Source organism: Oryctolagus cuniculus, chromosome X (assembly GCF_051225735.1).
Source record: "Oryctolagus cuniculus isolate XC-2025 breed Fujian yellow rabbit chromosome X, ASM5122573v1, whole genome shotgun sequence".
NCBI classification, from domain to species: Eukaryota; Metazoa; Chordata; class Mammalia; order Lagomorpha; family Leporidae; genus Oryctolagus; species Oryctolagus cuniculus.
This window is the reverse complement of record NC_142888.1, coordinates 33,458,870-33,481,225: the sequence shown is the minus strand read 5'-3', so window position 1 is coordinate 33,481,225 and position 22,356 is coordinate 33,458,870. Positions and strand designations below refer to the sequence as shown.

The 22,356-nt window shown below is 49.5% G+C and overlaps 1 long non-coding RNA gene across 6 annotated transcripts in view; it reads left to right on the top strand.

The window, feature by feature from the left end:
* The window catches only part of LOC103351799 (uncharacterized), a 105,117-nt gene that overhangs the window by 1,910 nt on the left and 80,851 nt on the right, over positions 1–22,356 (top strand). Inside the window, exons 2-3 of one of the 6 annotated variants that reach the window (XR_011385568.2) lie at positions 2,022–2,108; positions 5,787–6,045. The exons of 1 other annotated variant lie outside the window; for it this stretch is intronic. This is a non-coding gene — a long non-coding RNA (uncharacterized LOC103351799). Of the gene's footprint in view, positions 1–2,021; positions 2,109–5,786; positions 6,046–15,647; positions 15,787–20,458; positions 20,594–22,356 lie in introns of those variants that run through there. 4 more of the 6 variants (XR_016227986.1, XR_016227988.1, XR_016227991.1 and 1 more) reach the window with 4 other exon arrangements.

The window sequence follows — 22,356 nt, the reverse complement described above, 5'->3', positions numbered from 1 at the left end:
TCAAGTGCTTGGCCCCTGCACCCACGTGGCAGACCTGGAAGAAGCTCGTGGCAGACCTGGAAGAAGCTCCAGGCTCCTGGCTTCAGCCTGGCCTAGTCCTAGCCTTTGTGGCCATTTGGGAGTGAATCAGCAGATGGAAGATCTCTCTCTCTCTCTTTCCCTCTCTCTCCCTCTCTCTCCCTCTCTCTCCCTCTCTCTCCCTCTCTCTCCCTCTCTCTCCCTCTCTCTCCCCCTCACCTTTGCCCTCTCTAACTTTGCCTTCAAATAAATTTTTAAAAAAAGTTACAAAAAGTAACTACCTCAACTCTTCAACCCTTGTCAACTTAATTAAGCTACACTTAATCTCCAAATGAAGACAATTAAAAAGGTCATAATTCCGCATTGCCTGATACAGATATCCTCTGTACAACTGAAAATGCTCTAATCCCTTCCCCAGAAGAGGAGGTACAATCCTTGAGCAATATTTACTCTTTTTTTTTTTTTTTTTTTGGACAGGCAGAGTGGACAGTGAGAGAGAGAGAGAGAGAGAGACAGAGAGAAAGCTCTTCCTTTTCCATTGGTTCACCCCACCAATGGCCAATGCGGCCGGCGCACCACGCTGATCCGAAGCCAGGAGCCAGGTGCTTCTCCTGGTCTCCCATGGGGTGCAGGGCCCAAGCACTTGGGCCATCCTCCACTGCACTCCCGGGCCACAGCAGAGAGCTGGCCTGGAAGAGGAGCCACCGGGACAGAATCCGGCGCCCCGACCGGGACTAGAACCTGGGTGCTGGCGCCACAGGTGGAGGATTAGCCTATTGAGCCATGGCACCGGCCTATATTTACTTTTCTTAGTAACCCATAATACTGTGATGTAAAATTGACAATACTTAAATGTTATTATACAAATTCAATACATCTATTTTTAAAAATATATTTATTTATTTATTTATTTGAAAGGCAGAACAACAGAGAGAGGGAGAGACAAAGAGAGGAGATCTTCCATCTACTGGTTCACTCTCCAAATGCCTGCAACAGCTGGATTTAGCCCAGTCTGAAACCAGGCTCCAGGAATATCATCCTGGTCTCTCATGTGGGTGGCAGTGGCCAAAGTACTTGGGCCATCCTCCACTGCCTTCCCAGGTGCATTAGCAGGGAGCTGGATCTGAAGTAGAGCCTCTGAGATTCGAACCAGCACTCCAATATGGGATACACAAGGTGGTGGCTTAACCCACTGCACCACAACACTGACCCTAAGGTGAACATATCTCATGTTACCTGATAAGGGAATAAGAGAGGAAAGGAAGCAAAGATATTTTCAATATGCACACAATCATATTCACAGCAAAATAAGGAGGAAGTACTTGTGATAATTATAGCCTTCATTTCTATGACAGATCATGTGGTATCACTAGTATTCACAGCTGCCTTCTATTATAAATTCTGTATTCCATTTACCCTCAGCCAGCACCCTGGCCTGCTAGTCATGGTATTTTACCTGTTTGGGTGACCTAAGCCATCATTCTTGAAGGATTTGGGCCATTCATAGTTATGCCTGCTTTCAGTCATTACAGTTTCCCTTGAACTTAATCACAGGGTGTGGTGGTAATACTTAGCGATGCCCTACAGGGTCTCCTGTATTCCAGAATATTCTTCCTTACCCCTTTGGGATTCAGAATCAATCCCGCCCCCCCCCCCGGCAACCCCATAACTTCCTGTCGGCCTGTTGACTCAGAAGCATGAGGAGCCCGTGGTGGGAAGTGGCAGCCTTGCCTTCCAGTTCAATGGCGTCACTGTTGTGCCTCTTGGGGGAAGCACTCTTGCCTCTGGAACAGATCTCTGGGTCAGCAGAGTATGAAACAGGAGCAGGGAGCAAACTTTTGGCAGCATATCTAGGGGGCGATGGTGAGTGGGGCCCCTGCCATGGTCCACCCCTTGACTTCTGGACCCCTGAGTCCTGGCTGTGGGAGAAACAGCACCATACGTTGGACACTGACCCAGAGCATACGCAGCCTTCTGGAGAGCCTTGTCCCCTGTGTCGCCAGGTCCTGTCACCTGTGCTGTGTCTGTGACTCCAGAGGGCCATTCCATTGTTCTACCAAGCCAGCCACTTCTGGGAGCTGGGAGATGTGGTAAGTCCAGTGAATTCGGTGAGCACAAGCTCACTGCCACACTTCCTTGGCTGATGGGTGATACCTGTCTGTCTCCCTCTGTCTCTCTCTGCCTTTTTTAAAAAAGATTTTTATTTTTTAATCAATTTGGAAGGCAGAGTGACAGAGAGAAAGATATCTTGGAAGTGGAGGAGCTGGGACTCAAATTGGCACTCACACAAGGTGCTGGCATTGCAGGCAGTGGCTTAACCTGCTGTGCCCCTCTCTGCCTTTTCAGATTTTTTTTTAATTTTTTTTAACTTTTATTTAATGAATATAAATTTCCAAAGTACAGCTTATGGATTACAATGGCTTCCCCCCATAACGTCTCTCCCACCCGCAACCCTCCCCTTTCCCATTCCCTCTCCCCTTCCATTCACATGAGGATTCATTTTCAATTCTCTTTATATACAGAAGATCAGTTTAGCATACATTAAGTAAAGATTTCAACAGTTTGCTCCCACACAGAAACATAAAGTGAAAAATAATAGATGATTTTTTAAATGATGATGAAATCAGATCAGACCTATTGTCATGTTTAATCCCAGCGAGAGTCAAGTTGGGAATTGCTAATTTCTTCTTTTTTTTTTTTTAACAGAAGATCAGTTTAGTATACATTAAGTAAAGATTTCAACAGTTTGCACCCCCATAGAAACACAAAGTGAAATATACTGTTTGAGTACTCGTTATAGCATTAAGCCTCAATGTACAGCACATTAAGGACAGAGATCCTACATGAGGAGTAAGTGCACAGTGACTCCTGTTGTTGACTTTACAAATTGACCCTCCTGTTTATGGCATCAGTAATCTCCCTATGCACCAGTCATGAGTTTCCAAGGCTATGGAAGCCCCTTGAGTTCTCCGACTCTTATCTTGTTTAGACAAGGTCATAGTCAAAGTGGAGGTTCTCTCCTCCCTTCAGAGAAAGGTACCTCCTTCTTTGAAGACCTGTTCTTTCCACTGGGATCTCACTCACAGAGATCTTTCATTTAGGTTTTTTTTTTTCTTTGCCAGAGTGTCTTGGCTTTCCATGCCTGAAATACTCTCATGGGCTTTTCAGCCAGATCAGAATGCCTTTAGGGCTGATTCTGAGGCCAGAGTGCTGTTTAGGACATCCGCCATTCTATGAGTCTGCTGAGTATCTCGCTTCCCATGTTGGATCACTCTCCCCTTTATTTATTCTATTGGTTAGTGTTAGCAGGTACTAGACTTGTTTATGTGCTCCCTTTGACTCTTAGTGCTTTCATTATGATCAATTGTGAACTGAAATTGATCACTTGGACTAGTGAGATGGCATTGGTACATTCCACCTTGATGGGATTGAATTGGAGTCCCCTGGTATGTTTCTAACTCTACCATTTGGGGCAAGTCAGCTTGAGCATGTCCCAAATCAGATTTTTTTAAAAAGATTTATTTTGTTTATTTGAAAGGCAGAGTGACAGAGAGAGAGAGAGAGAGAGAGAGAGAGAGAGAGAGAGAGATCTTCCATCCACTGGTTTATTCCTCAAATGGCCAGGGCTGGGCCAGGCCAAAGCTACAAGCCTAAAACTCGATCCTGGTCTCCCATGTGAGTGGCAGGGTCCCAGGTAGTTGAATCCTCACCTCCCAGAAGGCACATCAGCTGGAACTGGAAGCAGAGCCAGCACTCAAAGTGAAGCACTCTGACACAAGATGTGGGTGTCCCGAGCAGTGACGCAACCCCTGCCACAAAGGTCCCCCAGCCCAGGACTCATTTTCTTTATCTGTAAAATGGAGATCACTGGCTTTCCACCTCCTCTGCCAAGGCGTATTGAGAATAAAGTGGAGCTCCTAAGACAGTTGTGCAGGGGCCAGCGTCATAACACAGTGGGTTAAGCTGCCACTTGCTACACACAGCATCCCATATGGGTGCCAGTTCGAGTCCCGGCTGCTCCCCTTCTGATCCAGCTCCCTGCTAATGCACCTGGGAAAGCAGCGGAGGATGCCCCTGCCACCCATGTGGGAAACCGGGAAGAAGCTCCTGGCTCCTGGCTTCAGCCTGGCCCAGACTTGCCTATTGCGGCCATTTGGAGAGTGGACCAGTGGGTGGAAAAATCACTCTATTTCTCCCTCTCTCATTCTGTTGGTCTACTTTTCAAATAAATAAATAGGTGTGGAAAAAACATGTTTACAAACAAACACTATGTGGATGAGAAGGCCTAATACTCTCAAATACAAAGCAGTGAGCGGGGCGGGCAAGGTGGCCCAGGGCAGGGAGCTGGGAGATTGGATGCCTAGTTTGTAGTCATAGATTTTTTTTTAAGATTTATTTATTTATTTGAAAGTCAGAGTTACATAGAAAGAAGGAGAGACAGAGAGAGAGAGAGAGGTCTTCCATCCTCTGGTTCACTACCCAATTGGCCTAGATGACCAGAGCTGCACCAACCCAAAGCCAGGAGCCAGGAGCTTCTTCTGGGTCTTCTACGTGGGTTCAGGGGCCCAAGGACTTGGACCATCTTCTACAGCTTTCCCAGGCCATAGCAGAGAGCTGGATCGGAAGTGGAGCAACCAGGACTCGAACCGGCACCCATGTGGGATTGCCGGCACTTCAGGCAGTGGCTTTACCCACTACACCACAGCGCTGGCCCCTGTAATCATAACATCTTGCTTCGTAACCTTAAGCGAGCCACATGGTTGCTGTGAGCCTCAGATTCCTGCTCAGTAGTATGGAGATAATGCTCATCTGACCGAATAGCCCAGTGACGACTGGGTGGCCCCAAAAGTCATGCGGTACCTGCCCTGATGTTGAGCTGTTGCAAAGCAGCTGCCCAGTTAGAAATTCTACTTTCCACCATCCCTGGCCTTGAGGGAAGGTGTGTGACCAGCCCTGGGGAATGAACTTGAGCTCAGATGTCGTGTGTCCTCAATAAACCGTGGTACTTTCTGGGTTCTCTGTCCACGTTGGAGGCTGTGAGCCCTAGCACAAGGTGAAGCTCCAGTGTCCCATGGAGCCTGAAGCCCACAGCTACCACATGGACATCCACCTGTCCTCCAGGGACACGCACAGCAAGGAAAAGACCATTAATAGTGGGGCCAGTGTTGTGCTGCCGAGGGTTAAGCCACTGCCTGCGACACTGGCATCCTATGTAAGTGGTGGTTCGAGTCCCAACTGCTCCACTTCCAATCCAGCTCCCTGCTAATGCACCTGGGAAAGCAAAGGAGGATGCCACATGTGCTTGGACCCTTGCCACCCACCCATGTGCGACCCGGATGAAGCTCCTGACTCCTGGCTGCAGATCGGCCCAGCTCCGGCCGTTGTGGCCATTTAGGGAGTGAAGCAGCAGATGGAAGATCTCCTTCTCTCTCTGTGTCTTGCCTTCTCTCTCTGTACCTCTGTCTTTCAAATAAATCCTTAAAAACAATTACAAATTCGTTATTAGTGTGTGAAGTCAGTGGCCTTGCAGGTGCCCCGGTTTGGCTTCAGTGAGTATGCCCATGTTGAAATCCAATCCCCAATTTGAGGTATTGAAGGGGGTGTTCAGAGGCAGGACTTGTTGGAGGTGATTAGAATTAGACAAGGTCATCAGGGTGGCTTTTTAAGAAGAGTGGAGGGGCAGGCGCTGTGGCGTATCCGGTAAGGCCACTGCCTGCAGTGCCAGCATCCCATATAGGCACCGATTCTGATCCAGTTCTCTGCTACAGCCTGGGAAAGCAGTAGAAGATGGCCCAAGTCCTTGGGCCCCTGCACTCACATGGGAGACTCAGAAGAAGCTCCTGGCTTGGGATTGGCACAGCTCCGGCCATTGCAGCCATCTGGGGGAGTAAACCAGTGGATGGAAGACCTCTCTCTCTCTCTCTGTCTCTCTGACACACTCTCTCTCTCTCTCTCTCTGCCTCTGCCTCTCTGTAATTCTACCTTTCAAATAAATAAATAAATCTTAAAAAAAAAAAAAAAAAAAAACAAGAGTGATCAGCCACTACTCAAAGTCACCGGTACCGCAGGCAGCAGCTGAACCTGTCGCACCACAAGGCTGGCCCGGTGCAGATCTGCGCCTTGCCTTCTCTGGACCCTGGTTTCTGCACCAAGAGAAGCTGAGTTAAGTGTCTCAGAGGACCCAGATCTCCCTGTGGCTTTGACCTGGACTTAGAGGCTGGGCTGTGGGGTCTACCCACTGAGTGCCTGATAGGAACAGTCTGGAGGCCCCGTGGGTCCTGTTTCCCACCACGCCCATCAGGGGTGGCTGTCTCTCCGCCCGGTAGGACCAAGGTTGTCCTTGAAGAGCTTACTCTGTGTCTGTGTACAAGGGAATCGTTTGTCCCATCGAGGGTGCCAGTTTCCAGGGCCAGCAGTATGGCACAGCAGGTTAAACTGCTGCCTGCGACACTGGCATCCCACATCGAAGTGCTAGTTCAATTCCCAGCTGCTATGATTCTGCCCAGCTCTCCTAGGCCGTGGTGGCCATTTGGGGAGTGAACCAGCAGATGGAAGAGCTCTGTCTCCCCCTCTCTGTCACTCTGCCTCCAAAATGAATAAATGTAAAAACAAAAAGAGTGCTGGCTTCCATCCTCAGCTCTGCCGCTGTCACTCGGAGTGACCTTGACCCTGACCCTGTCTGAGTTTCACTTTCACTGGCAGCAGCGCTGGGGAAGGGGGAAGGTGCTGGACCCCACCATGCCTGCTGGACTTCACAGCCCTGAGGCTGAGGAGAAGGTCGAGGAGGGCAGAAAAGAGGGTGAAGTCTAAATGCCTGTGAGCGTGGCAGGCCCTTGGAGGAAGGTGACGCTGTGGGCGCGTGGGAGTCTGGAGCTGCCAGGGAAAGACCAGGAGAGCTCCCGCTTTACGCGGGGAGCTGCGTCTGCCTTCAGGACCTTGACCTTGCCGCTGTTTAGAGCCCCTGCCCCTGCCCCTGCCCCTGCCCCTGCCTGCCTTGGAGGCCCTGAGAAAGAGTGGATCATCCTGGTGGCCTTGCAACCTGCTTTCATCCACCACTGCAATGCCACCTGTAGGGGGCGCTCAGAGCTAACCTCCCTCTCCTGGTCTTGGCATCTTGGCTTTGCATACCTTCCCTGCAAGAAAGCTTCCAGCTGAGGTGGATGACCCTTCTCCTGGTACCTCTCTCTCCCTTCTCCCCTCTCCTCTTTTCCTTATGTATTTATTTATTTTATTATTTATTTAAGTAAATGTGTTTATTTATTTTATTATTTATTTATAATTATTTTATTATTTATGCGTTATTTCCTTTTTAACTACAGGCATCCCTTGATATCCACTCCCTGGTACATTAGCAGGGAGCTGGATCAGAAGTGGAGCAGCTGGGACTCGAACCGGCACCCATATGGGATGTCGGCACTGCAGGCAGAGGGGCTTTATCTGCTGTGCCACAGTGTGGGCCCTGAGATTGGGACTTTAAAATGAGGCTGATAGTGTTACCGGAGAAATGGCAGGGTTCTTGTCTTCGCGCAAGAAAGAGTTCAGGCGTGAGACAGAGTAGTGGAAAGTAGAAGTAGCAAAGTTTATTAGGGAAGGGACATCCATAAGAACGGATGGGCACCTCTCCAGACAGGACCTGAGAGAGAGTGCAGAGATTACACCTGGCCAGACCAGGCGGGCGGCTCAGCAGAGAGGCAGAGGGCTGAGCGCCCAGTCCGGTTGAGGCGGGGGGGGGGGGGGGGGGGGGTGTTTAAGGAGATGGGTCTCTGTCTTCACACATTTCTCCTGAAACAAAGGATTTTATGGCTGTAAATACTAAGAAGCTCCTATCTGAGTTTTCCCCTGAAGGCATCAGACAGGAGGAAGCCTAGCTGGCGCCATCCTGGGTTCAGAGGAAGGGTGAGCAGGACCCCCTAGAGAATGGGGATCCCGAGCAGGGTGTTTGAAATGCAGATACTGGGCTGCATCTGGGAGATTGTGGAAGATTTGTCAGGCAGAAGGGGCGGGGATCTCCGCCTGGCAGGTTATCAGGTAGAAGGGGGCAGGGCAGGATGGGAACACTGGGCTGCCCCTGAAGCATTATCGGGATAACTTTGAGATGTGGATGCATATGCTGGACGTAGAAGTCTTCTCCGCAGGCCTTTGTCACACACACATAGGCTCATACCTAACTTCCTGCCTAACAATAGGGTGGGCTCTAATCCGGTGTCTGGTGTCCTTGTAAGGAGAGGACATTGAGCACAGGGAGGAAAGATCAAGTAGGACCCAGGGAGAAGACGGTCATCTGCAAATCAACTCTGCCAACACCTTGAACTTGACCTCCAGACTCTAGAACTGTGAGGAAATGACTTCTGTCGTTTAATCCGGTTTGTGGTGCTCCCTCTGCCGTGGCGGCCCCCACAAAGGAAGACACTGGCTGTGCCCCAAGGAAACCACTAAAGTGTGATAATTTTAAAATGTGTTACATCCTCAGACAGCTGTTTTAATTCCGCCAAAGACAGTGCATTTTCACTCTTTTGTACCTTCCTGGCCAAACTATGACCCTGTGACAAGTCAAAATGGTGCTTATAACTCCCTGTTGGACGGAAGGAAGAACCGAGGCCCATGAGAGAGATGTGGCTTTGTCAAAGCCACAGAGTCAGCACGTGGATCTCCAGCCCTCAGCCCTGAATGCCGCACAGAAGCATGGGAAGGAGGCCGAGAACTCCTCCCTGTCTAGGACATAGTCCAGCACATTGCAGCTTTCTTCTCTAAGAATCACAATTGAGTTTGGCCCTGATCTCTGAGACGGCCTCATCCTATCGTAAGCCATGAAAAGGATCAAAGTCCCGGGCTTCAAAGTTGCCAGAGCTGGTTTTGTAGCGCAGGGGTTTGAGCTGTCACTTGCAAGGCCTGCATCTCACCTCAGAGTGCCAGTTCGAGTCCCAGCTGCTCCGCTTCTGATCCAGCTCCCTGCTAATGTGCCTGGGAAGGGTTCCTGCCATCCTCATGGGAGACCCAGGTGGAGTTTCAGGTTCCTGGTTTAACCCTGGCCCAGCCCTAGCTGTTGCAACCATTTGGGGAGTAAACCAGCAGATGGAAGATTTTTCTCTGTCTTTCACTCTCTGTCATTCTGCCTTTCAAATAAATAAATAAATCTTAAAAATGTTTCAAAACTTGCCAATGTTAATTTTACAGATAGATTTAAGAAAAGAAAAATAAAAAAAACCCTTCCTGGCTCTCCCCATTAACTCAAGATTATTAAATTTTGGGAGGGAACAGATTTATAATCTTTTTAATTGTCACATCATAACTGTACATATTTATAAGGTACAGTGTGATATTTTATTGCACACATGCAGTATGTGTAGTAGCTTTCCATCATTATAATAAAATACTAGAGCTAGCTGACTTATAGAGAAAGAAGGTTTAGTTAGCTCCGTTTTGGAGGCTCAAGTGCAAGATTCAGCCACAAAGATTTGGCCTCTGATAAGGATGGCAGTGGCAGCATCATATGGAAAGCCAGGAAGCAGAGAGAATAGGCCCCACTCAGCCTTTTTAATTTTTTTAGATTTTGTATTTATTTGAAAGAGAGAGAGAGAGAGAGAGAGATCTTCCATCTGCTGGTTCACTCCCCGAATTGCCACAATGGCTGGAGCATAGCAGAGAGCTGGATCAGAAATGGAACAGCCAGGACTCAAATCAGTGCCCAGATGGGATGCTGGCACTATATACAGCGGATTTATCCATTATGTGATAGCATCACGCCCCCCCCCCCCGCTTTAATTTTTAAGAACATAAACAGGGGGTTGGCGATTGTGGCACACCTGGTTAAGCTGCCACCTTGAGTCCTGGCTAGTTCCCTGCTAATGGCCTGGGAATGCCAAAAGTAGCAGAGATCCAACAGCCTGGGGTACACATCTCCAAACAGCTCAGAAAACTCACTCCTGGGAAATACATCAAACACCCTTAAACATGTCAGAGTCCTCCCAACCGGGTTCATTTACCAGAAAACATCACAATCCTTTCCAAATTAATTTATTTTATTTGAAAGGAAGAATTTCAGAGGGGCAGAGACAGAGAGAGAGAGAGAGAGAGAGAGAGAGAGATCTTCCATCTGTTGGTTCACTCCCCAAATGGCCACAATGGCTGGAGCTGCGCCGATCTGAAGCCAGGAGCCAGGAGCTTCTTCCTGGTCTCCCATGTGGGTGCAGGGGCCCAAGGACTTGGGTCATCCTCCACTGCTTTCCCAGGCCATAGCAGAGAGCTGGATCAAGAAAGCTGGATCAAAAGTACAGCTGCCAGGACTCCAACCAGTACCCATGTGTGATGCCAGCACTGCAGGCAGTGGCTTTACCTGCTATGCACAGCACCAGCCTGTATGTTTTCAATTTTTAGTTGTTTAGATGTTTTTTAAAGATTTATTTTTTTACTTAAAAGTCAGAGTTACACACAGAGAGAAGGAGAGGCAGAGAGAGAGAGAGAGAGAGAGAGAGGTCTTCCATCTGCTGGTTCACTCCCCAGATGGCCACAACGGCCAGAGTTGTGCTATCTGAAGCCAGGAACCAGGAGCTTCTTCTGGGTCTCCCACATCGGTGCAGAGGCCCAAGCACTTGGGACAACTTCCACTGTTTTCCCAGGCCATAGCAGGGAGCTGGATTGGAAGTGGAGCAACTGGGACTCCAACCAGCACCCATATGGGATGCCAGCACAGCAGGCGGCACCTTTACCTGCTATGCCATAGCGCCAGCCCCAGTTGTTTAGATTTTTAAAATTTATTTGAGGGGCCAGAGCCAGTCCAAGTCCTGGATGCTGCACTCCGATCTAGTTCTCAGCTACAGCCTGGGAAAGCAGTGGAAGGATGTCCCAAGTCCTTGGGCCCCTGCACCCATGTGAGAGACCTGGAGGAAACTCCTGGCTCCTGGCTTTGGATCGGCACTGTTCTGGCCATTGTGACCAACTGGGGAAGACCCCCACCCGCTTCTCCTCTCTCTGTATAACTGTGACTTTCAAGTAAAATAAATAAATCTTTAAAAAATTATTTGAGGCCGGCGCCGCGGCTCACTAGGCTAATCCTCCGCCTAGCGGCGCCTGCACACAGGGTTCTAGTCCCGGTCGGGGCACCGGATTCTGTCCCGGTTGCCCCTCTTCCAGGCCAGCTCTCTGCTGTGGCCAGGGAGTGCAGTGGAGGATGGCTCAGGTGCTTGGGCCCTGCACCCCATGGGAGACCAGGAGAAGTACCTGGCTCCTGCCATCGGATTAGCGCGCTGCGCTGGCAGCAGCGCGCCAGCCACGGCGGCCATTGGAGGGTGAACCAACGGCAAAGGAAGACCTTTCTCTCTGTCTCTCTCTCTCACTGTCCACTCTGCCTGTTAAAAAAAATAAAAATAAATAAATAAAAAATTATTTGAAAGGCAGAGTTATATATAGAGAGAGATGGAAGAGAACTCTCTGCCATCCACTGGTTCACTCCCAAAATAGCCACAACAAAGCCAGGAGCTCCTTCTGAGTCTCCCACATGGGTGCAGGGGCCCAAACACTTGGGCCATCCTCTGCTGTCTTTCCCAGGTGCATTAGCAGGGAGCTGGATGGGAAGTGGAGCAGCTGGGACTGGAACCTGCACCCGTATGGGATACCGGCGCTGCAGGCAGAGGCTTAACCCACTGCCCATTTTGGGCCTCCTCCACTCAGGCTTTATAACCAAGCCTCTGGAGAAAGCTATCTTCTTAGCAAAGCCCCGGTGACCCAAGAACCTGCCACTAGTCTCACCTGCCAAACACAGTAATTGGAGTAAGTTTCCACCCTGTTAGCACATTAACATAAGACTTTGGGGTTTAAACATCAGCATGAGTCAGGAGCTGAATCATGCGCAAGCCTCAAGCTGTGGCAATGTGTAATGATCAGATCAGGGTGATTTCCCATGTCGGAGACCCGGAACAAGCTCCTCGCTCCTAGTTTCAGGTCAGCGCAACTCCGGCTGTTGCAGCCATCTGGGGAGTGAACCAGCAGTTGGAAAACTCTCTCTCTCTGCCTCTCCTTCTCTCTCTGTGTAATTCTGAGTTTCAAAGAAATAAGTCTTTAAAAAAAAATCAAGGTGATTAGCATAGCCACCACCCAAAAACGTTGATTTATTTCTTTGTGATGAAAAGGTTATGAAGTTGTAGTGAATGTTTTATTTAGACCATGTTATTAGTGGGAATATGACCCAACTTTTAAGTGTTGCTATGAGCTGCCAATATTGCCATCAAGACTTTTATTTGATTTTTTAAAAGATTTATTTGTTTATTTGGAAGTCAGAGTTAGACAGAGAGAGAAGGAGAGGCAGAGAGAGAGAGAGAGAGAGAGAGGTCTTCCATCTGCTGGCTCACTCCCCAATTGGCCACAATGGCCGGAGCTGTGCCAATCCGAAGCCAGGAGCCAGGAGCTTCCTCCAGGTGTCCCACGTGGGTGCAATGGCCCAAGGACTTGGGCCATCTTCTACTGCTTTCCCAGGCCATAGCAGAAAGCTGGATCGGAGGTGTAGCAGCTGGGACTCGAACCAGTGCTTGTATGTGATGTCGGCAGTGCAGGTGGTGGCTTTACCCACTCCACCACAGCACCAGCCCCGAGACTTTTATTTAAGTTGAAGAAATGTTCACCAGTCACACCTGGACTGTACAGCCAGGTGCAGTCAGGGGTGTGCAAGACCCCTGGGATGGAGAGAGTTTTGAGTGGCTGAGGGAAGAGTATGCTATGTGGAGTGGGTCCAGGACCTGCTGAAGAAAAACCATTGCCCATGCAGGACATGAGGAATGCGGCACTTGGGGAAATGTGTGCCCGCATTTCTTCATGACTTTTCTAGGTTCTCCGAGAGCCCAGCTGGCAGAGGAAGGCTCAGAAAGGCGTGGCTGCCCTGACATGTCCCAAACTCAGGTGTCAGCAGGGCCCGGCTGTCTCACAAACGAAGCCAACCTGGCAGTGGGCACAGGTGGCACGGAGGACAAAGTGAGCCATCCAGAGGTGCAGCTGTAACCACCTCCAGCCCGCGTGGCTGTCCACTTGTCAGCTCTCCCAACATCGCCAGCAGAAGGCAGACACTGCTGTTGAGGGGAGAATGTTTTACTTCTTAAAGGTTAGCTGCCAAGTAAATATCTTTAAGCTCCTTTGTAGCTAATAGCCAGGTGGGCAAAAGATTTCAGCAGGCACACCACGGAAGAGGTTTTCCAAACGTGCAACGAACATGTGAGACATCAACCTTGTCATTTACCAGGGAAAAGAAAAATAAAATCACAAAGAGAAACATCATATAATATCAGATCGCTGTTTGTTTTTAAATTTGAGAGGCAGAGAAACAGAAATGAGAGAGAGAGAGAGAGAGAGAGAGAGAGAGAGAGAGAGAGATATTATTACCCACTGGTTTACCTCTCAAATGCCTGTGATGGCCGGGGACTGCACCAAGCTGGAACCAGGAGCCAGGAACTCAATCTAGCTCTCCCGTGTGGTATGGCCTCCCAAAGTGCACATTAGCAGGCAGAGACCATCTAGATTTTTTTAAAAAGATTTATTTTATTTATTTGAAAGAGTTACAGAGAGAGCTAGAGACAGAGAGACTGGTCTTCCATCCACTGGTTCACTCTCCAATTGACCACAATGGCTGGAGCTGTGCAGATCTGAAGCCAGGAGCCAGGAGCTTCTTCCGGGTCTCACACACGGGTGCAGGGGCCCCAGAACTTAGGCCATCTTCTACTGCTTTCCCAGGCCATAGCAGAGAGCTGGATTGGAAGTGGAGCAGCTGGGACATGAGCCGGCGCCGATTTGGGATGCAGGCGCTTCAGGGCAGGGCTTTAGCCTGCAGCGCCACAATGCCGGCCCCTTGTTTTTGTTTTTTAAAAAAGATTTAATGCATTTGAAAGAGATCTTTCATCGTCCATCGGTTCACTCCTGAAATGGCCATAGCTGGTCCAGGTCTCCCACATGGGTAGCTGTTTTCCACTGTTTTCTAAAAGAGGCTGGACCAGATGAGTCTCGAACCCGCACACCAATATGGGATGCCGGCATCGCAGGCAGCAGTTTAACCCGCTGCACCACGAAGCCGGCCTCAACACCAAGGAATTGGGAAAGCCTGAAATATTTACCAATTAGCCCTTTACGGGAAAAAAAAAAAAAAAAAAAAAAAAAAAGAGGCAAAAAAAAAAAAAAAACCAACAACAACGTGTGAGATCTTCCTGCTCTACTTCTTGAACCTGGCTCGGGTGTTCACTTCATACACAGAGTATCCATTTCATTCAATACAGTTTTTGTGTGTAGGGCGTTTGAGCCACACATAAGGCCACGGGTGTCTTTTGTTGATTTTGCCTGGGTCGTCACAGGAAGGGAACCATTGGGGCCAGCATCGCCAGTGGGTGGTGACAGAATTCACCAGAGCCTTTCGGTGGTCCAACAGGTTTTCCCAGGGAGGTAATCTGCATTCATCATCGCTGGAGGGAAAGAAGCCTGCAACACTGCCCTTAAATCAGGGACTCCTCTGATGTACCGCGAGGATGTCCCCCACATCCTATAGAACTTTTTTTTTTTCTTTTTTGACAGGCAGAGTGGACAGTGAGAGAGAGAGACAGAGAGAAAGGTCTTCCTTTTGCCGTTGGTTCACCCTCCAATGGCCGCCGCGGCCGGCGCGCTGCTGCCAGCGCACCGCGCTGATCCAAAGCCAGGAGCCAGGTGCTTCTCCTGGTCTCCCATGGGGTGCAGGGCCCAAGCACTTGGGCCATCCTCCACTGCACTCCCTGGCCACAGCAGAGAGCTGGCCTGGAAGAGGGGCAACCGGGACAGAATCCGGCGCCCTGACCGGGACTAGAACCCGGTGTGCCGGCGCCGCAAGGCGGAGGATTAGCCTAGTGAGCCGCGGCGCTGGCCCTATAGAACTTTTTTCAATAAATCACAAAAATCCAGCACGTGGAGCTCTTTTCCATCTGCAGTAGTTGGCTCTTAAATCACTTCCGTGTCAACATGACTGAGACTCTACCTCCCCAAAGACACATCTGGACAATCCCTTCGGTATTTCCAGGGGACTTGGCTGAGGGAACACCCAGAGGGGAGACCGAGGTCCGAAGTTGTGAACAAGTCCCCACTGCGAGCGATCACCACGGATTCATCCCCGTGCTCTGAAAATCAGCACTCCAGTGGTGCCACGTGTGAGAGTCGGCAAATCAGTCAGCGGATGAAGGAGGCCAAAGGTCTGACCTCGCATTATCACTAAAGAGAGTGCCCAAACGCCCAAAGAACAAGAACGAGACTCAACCTCACCATTCGTGGGGAAAAGCGAATCTGAAAGACAATGCGGAACATCACTTTGATGGCTGATTTTGATTGGGCTCAGAGATACCTTGAGAGCGGGTCAAACGTTATTTCTAGGTGTTTCCAGAAGAGATTAGCATTTGAATCAGTAGACTGAGTAAAGTACTTCTAGCCAAGCTAGGCAGGCCCACGTCATCCTATCTGCTGGTGGACCCACCCAAAGCGAACAAAAAGGCCAAGGAAGGGTAAATCCTTTCCCTTTCTTCTGGAGCTGGGACATCCATCTTCACTTCCCTTGAGATGTCCTTGTAACTTGAGGTCATGGGCCTTTTGACTCTGGGATTTACACCGATGCCCCCCGAGCTCCCTCAGTTCTTAGGTCTTTGGGCCACGACTGGGAGTTCACCATCGGTTCCTCTGTCTCTCAATACCTTCGGACTTGGACTGAATGCCACGGCCAGCTTTCCCGGGTCTTCGGCTTGCAGATGGCAGATCATGGGACTTCTCAGCCTCCATAATTGAGTGAGCCAATTCCCGTAACGAGTCTCCTTTTCTACCTAGCTAGTATCTATCGATCCTCTCTCCATCCATCCGTCCTTCCATCCATCATCTAACAGTTCTGTCTCTCTGGAGAACTTAATACAGCCACATCGGCTTGGTAAATTACAAAAACGTAATTCTTCACACACAGATACCAATTCTAAAGCTAGTATTTTTAATTATGATTTCAGTAATGTAACAAACAATACATTTAATGCATCTGTCTTATCAGGAATTACTTTCTTGGTGGGGATATCCCTGCCTTATTTGGGGTCTCTTTCCAGAGTTGCTTATAGCAGTAAGTCCCAAGGTATGACATTTCTGTTCTCATGGTGGCATTGAATCCTGGCTGTTGGGACAGCTGAAATATCTCATTGCTCAATGTCTAGTGTATAAAGTCTATGAGGTTTTGAGTGTCTGAAACCTGAGGGTTCTGGATTCGCAGTCTGCTTTTTTTTTTTTTAATTATTTTATTTATTTGCAAGGCAGAGTTAGAGAGAGAGAGAGAAAGTGGCTGCAATGATCAGGGCTGGAGCAGGCGGAAGCCAGGAGCCAGGAGCTTCTTCCAGGTCTCCTACACGGGTGCAGGGGCCCAAGGACCTGGGCCATTGTCTGCCGCTTTCCCAGGCACATTAGCAGGGAGCTGGATTGGAAGAGGAGCAGCCAGGACTTGAACCGGAGCCCATATGGGATACCAGGGTTGCAGGCAACAAGTTTACCTGCTACGTATGCCACAGTGCTGGCCCTGGTGGGTTCTGAGTTCCGGGAGTAATTTGAGTTCTGTTTCCAGGCACGGGGTTTCTGTCTTTTTGGTAGTCTCGGTTCCAGAGAGTGATGTGTCTGCTCTATTAAGGGAATGTTCCAGGCAGTAAGGTTACTGAGCTGCGTCAGTGCCTCTTTCCCAAGATGTGAGGTGTCTACATTTTTAAATGTCTATGTCGGGGCCAGCGCTGTGGTGTAGTGGGTAAAGCCACCAACTGCAGTGACGCCATCCCATATGGGCACCAGTTCAAGTCCTGGCTGCTCCACTTCCGATCCAGCTCTCTGCTATGGCCTGGGAAAGCAGTAGAAGATGGCCCAAGTCCTTGGGCCCCTGCACCTGTGTGGGAGACCCAGAGGAAGCTCCTGGCTCCTGGCTTTGGGTTGGTGCAGCTTTGGTCATCTCGGCCAATTGGGGGGTGAACCAGTGGATGTAAGACCTCTCTCTCTCTGTCTCTCTCTCTAACTCTGACTTTCAAGTAAATAAATAAATCTTTAAATGTTTGTGTCCTTAAGTAAGAAGTCTCATAGGCTTCTTAGAGTTTGTCTCTAAGGGTCTGTAGTTTGATATATTTATGGGTCTGTGTGCCAGCTTGTGAGGTCTCTGAAACTTTTCTTTAAAGATTCATTTATTTATTCGACAAGCAGAGTTACAGAGAGAGAGAGAGACAGATTTGCCATCCACTGGTTCACTTCCTAAATGGCTGTAATTAGGGCTGGGCCAGGCCAAAGGTGTTTCTTCCAGGTGTCCCACGTGGGGGTGCAGGGGCCCAAGGACTTGGGCCATCTTCTACTGCTTTCCCAGGAACATTAGCAGGGAGCTGCATGGGAAGTGGAGCAGCCGGGACTCAAACTGGCACCCGTATGGGATGCCGGTGCTGCAGGCAGTGATTTTACCTGCTATGGCACAATGCTGGCCTCGCTGAAACATTTTGAGGTTTGTGTGGAAGATATGTGATCTCGGAGCTAGCACTGTGGCATAGTGGGTAAAGCCGCTGCCTGCAGTGCCGGCATCCCATATGGGCGCTGGTTCGAGTCCCGGCTGCTCCACTTCCAAGCCCGCTCTCTGCTATGGCCTGGGAAAGCAGTAGAAGATGGTCTAAGTCCTTGGGCCCCTGCACCCACATGGGAGACCCGGAGAAAGCTCTTGGCTCCTGGCTTGGATCCGTGCAGCTCCAGCCGTTGCAGCCATCTGAGGAGTGAACCAGCAGGATGACTTCTGTCTCTCACTGCCTCTGCCTCTCTCTCTCTGTAACTCTACCTTTAAAAAAATCAATAAACCTTAAAAAAAAGATATGTGATCTCTATGTATTTTTTAACTCTGTGTCCCAGGTTTCAGGGCATCTGAGGTGTTTGGGGGTCTTTGTTAAAGGGATTTAAGTCTCTTCAAGGGTGTGAGGTCTCTGAGATTTTGAATATGTGTTCCTGAAGGTATGATTCGTGTCACCACGTTTGGGCTCTGTGAGCTATTTGGGTATAAAATCCCAGAATGCCCTGTGGGCTGGTTGTCACGTTCTAAGGTCGTTGAGCATGGTTTCCCACTTGCTTCCCCTCCACCCCCATTAACATAATTCCTTTAGGTAGATCCTCCACCTAGCATAGGTTTGTCACCTTCATTCTCTTTGTGTTTAGGCTGCTGACTTGTTTTGTGGTCTGTCAACAGCACGAGGTGTCTATCCACATGGTTGATCTGCATGCCAGGTCGTGAAGTCTCTGAGCAGCTTCAGGGTCTGTGTCCAGGGTGTGAGTTGTCATGGTGTGGAAGGTCCCCTCAGTTTTGGGCCCTGTCCCATGGCATGAGGTCTCCAGAGGAGGATGTATGTTGTGTTACGTGTGCTCTCCAAGTTTTTGCCAGTCTTTGACCAGAATGTGAGGCCTCTAGGTTGTTTTGGACTCTTTGGTCCATGATATGATCTTTTGTGCTGTGTCCATTGATGTGAAAAATCCTCGAGCCATCTGGGGTATGTTTCCTGTGGTTAATGTTTCATTCTGTTGCAGTCAACAGATACCCCATGGTATAACTAACACGAATCACTTCTTTCCATTTGATCTTTCCCTCCCTGGTTGGTTGGTCCTCACATTCCTGTGTACACACACCTGTGTTCATGTGTGTGACCGCTTCCTTAGAAGGGCAGGCATTTGGCAGTTAAACTGCTGCTTGAGACAGCTGCATCCCCTATCAGAGTTCCTGGGTTCGAGTCCTGGCTTCACTCCTGACTCCAGCTTCCTGCTAATACACATTCTGGGGGTTGGGGAGTGGCAGCAGATGATGGCTCAAGTGCTTGGGTCCCTGTCACCCATGTAGGAGACCCGGATGAAGCTTCTGGCTCCTGGCTTCCACGTGGCCCGGCCGTGGCTGTTGTGGGCATCTGGGGAATGAACCAATGGATGGAGGATCTCTCTCTGTCTTTCAAAAGCAAAAACCAAAAACCCACCACATACTTAGAAGTGGAATTGCCGAAGGCATCATTCTCTAACAAACTCCCTTTTGTGTGTGTGTGTGGGGGGGGGGGTGTTGCATCCACTCGTCAGCTAAAATAGAGTATTACAAAAACCAGTGCCAGTCACGCATGAATTTTATTGAAAATGAGAGGCAAGACAACCAATCAGGACCCGCAACTGATCGGGACCAACACTCCTTACCAGAGTGTGGCCCCCAACAGCCGAGTATTCTGTCCACTAGGGCTCACAATTTCAAACTGGGCCCCTGGTATTCAGTGAGCAATAAAAAAAACCAGAATATGGTTGTAAGATAACAGTTAACAATAACAAACCCAATAACACATCCAAGATATGGTTGTCAGATAACAGTGTAGCACACATTTCTGTCAACCTAGTTCCTGGGAATTTGGGCCCACATAGTTTTACAAGATACACACTTAGCCGTTCGGGAGCAAAGCTAATATGTACATAAGCAAGAGATCTGCAATGAGCTTTTAGCCACACTCCATTTTGATTGTGATTCTACAGGGGCAGGCACCATGGAATTGGAAATTCACAGTTCGCTGCCCTGATGGTGTTCACATTTTACTAGGAAGGAGTTTTGCTAAATACTGCCACACAAATGCTCACTAATAGCCAAGGCCCAAGGAGATGACGCCTGGGCGGGGCTCTGCAGCACTGGGTTAGATGCCTGAGCCTCTGCGCTCAGCACGATCATCCGGGTTTATGGCTAGGACGGTCCATTGGGGGACGTGAGAATGGGGGTGGGGAGGCAGATGTGAAAGGATCTTACTTAGTAGTGTTAAGGTGAATCGAAGACTAAATATTTCACGCGACATTGATATGAAACAGCCTTTCCTATGTCGCACACCCAAGGCGAACGTGAGGAGTGGGGCTGAGTTAACGATGAGACAATGCAACTCCAGGACATACCACTGCGCAACGAGGAGATGGAACAGTCCGCTCTGGGACGTACCACCGGTGAGGGGGGTCGCGTATTTTGGAAGAGACCATTTTGTGTATAGAGACATGAAACGTCTCCTCATCTCACGCGTGGATCGGCCCCCACCCGAGGGAAGAGAGAGTGACGCTGCCTTGACCGACCTCAACCCCCGGCGGGTTTCCACCTTCCGCCTAAAGCCTCCACCTGTGTGGAAACCGCCACCGCCGTGATCTTAAATCTGGTCCCGTCGGTGTTGGCTCTATGGAATCGCATCAACAGCCGGGCTGGGGTGGAGTGGAGCGCCGCGGGTCAGTGATTGGCTCCAGGATGAGTAGGGCGGGATCAAAACGTGCCCTGAGTTCTAATTAGTCACCTTGAGATTGGCTACCCCACGCTTTCCCAGGGTGCCGAGGATTTTGGATTCTCTGAGAGGCTACCAGTCGGGTTTTCCAGCTCTGTGCTCCCATTGGCTGCTGGTTTGGCGCAGGCGCTATGGCTCCTGGGTTGACGTTCGGGATTGCCGAGACAGGGCTTTGGGCTACTGGACACCGTGGGTTCGAATCCCATCTAGGAGCTCTACTTGCACGCCTATAAAAGAAGCTGCATTATTGGCTTGTACTCAAGTGTTGGCACAGAGTGTGTTGGGTAATCTTTTCCATTCTCTTCTACCTATTCTTTTAAGAACAATGCCTATTGCATCCCATTATATTGATTTCAGGACTCATCATTCACAACAGCATTGAGAAAAACCTTTCTCTAGGGTCCCTGGCATGTGTCTTTCAGGCTACCTAGGTCTGAGTCTAGCAGATAAGGTTCAAGGCCATCTCATAATCCTTCTCCAGGCCGGACGCTCTCCCCTAGAAGAGGGGGTGACCTACAGGCTTTCTGCTCCCTCTGGCCCGGGCCTGACTAGGTGTGTGGCTGGTGTGTGTGTGTGTGTGTGTGTGTGTGGAGGAGTAGGGTGAGGGAGTGGGCCATAAATGACTAAGGAAAGATGCATGGTTTTGTGCTCTGGAGAGCTGAGGGCTGTGTGGCTGTTTTGCAGCAGGCCAGGAGGGTATGACTTACCTCAAAAGAGTACACTTTTTAATAATGGGATTTTAAGCATCAGGCAGGAGGGGTGTTTGGCTGCGAGTAGGGAAGTAGGAAAGTGATTCTCCAATCAGCTCATCATAGGGTGGTTATTACACTGCCCATGTGTTCAAGGTATCATATGTATGAACGGACTGGGGTGTCTCAGCTGTTGGGAGAGCTGTATAATGGGAATTTATGTTTTTGGGATGTTTGTGGGTCTCTGATCCAGGGTGACAGGTTTCTAAGCTTTTTATGGTTCTTTACCCTGCATGTGCAAAGTTTTTTTTTCTTACACTTTAACTTCATTTTTCATTTTTGACAAATCTGTGATTGCCAGAGAGGCTTAATATTGTGCTCTGTAATTGTTGGTAAGATGTACAAATATTGAAGTTTTATAAATTCCCTGTTATGTGTGCTGGTCATTTTTCTGAAAGTTTTTTTTTATTAAAAATCTTTAGACTCCCGGTTGCCCCTCTTCCAGGCCAGCTCTCTGCTGTGGCCAGGGAGTGCAGTGGAGGATGGCCCAAGTGCTTGGGCCCTGCACCCCATGGGAGACCAGGAGAAGCACCTGGCTCCTGCCATCAGATCAGCGCGGTGCGCCGGCTGCAGCGCGCTGGCTGCAGCGGCCATTGGAGGGTGAACCAACGGCAAAAGGAAGACCTTTCTGTCTCTCTCACTGTCCACTCTGCCTGTCAAAAAACAAAAAATCTTTAGACTTACAAAAAGATTATAATCCTGTATCCTATTCACCTACCTTTCCTTAATGGTTTTAAAAAAAAAAAAAAAAAACAGATTTATTTATTTGAAAGTCAGAGTCACAGAGAGAGAGGAGGTAGATCTTCCATCTGCTGGTTCACTCCTCAGAAGGCCAGAATGACCAGAGCTAGGGCAAGCCAAAGCCAGGAGCCAGGAGCGTCATGTGGATCTCTCACGTGGGTGCAAGGGCCCAGTCACTTGGGTCATCTTCCACTATGTTCCCGGCACATTAGCAGGGAGCTGGTCAGAAGTGGAGTAGCCGGGACTCAAACTGGTGCCCAGATGGGATGCCGGCACTGCAAACAGCAACTTAACCCACTGCGCCACAAAGCCACCTACCTCCCCCACCTTAATGCTATTTTAAAAATTATTTCTTTAAGGGCCCACACCGTGGTGTAGTAGGTTAAACCTCCACCTGTGGCAACGACATCCCATTTGGGCGCCAGTTGGAGTCCTGGCTACTCCACTTCCAAACCAGCTCCCTGTTAATGGCCTGGGATGGTCCAAGTGCTTGGGCCCCTGCACCCATGTGGGAAATCCAGGAGAAGCTCCTGGCTCCTGGCTTCAGATCGGCCCAG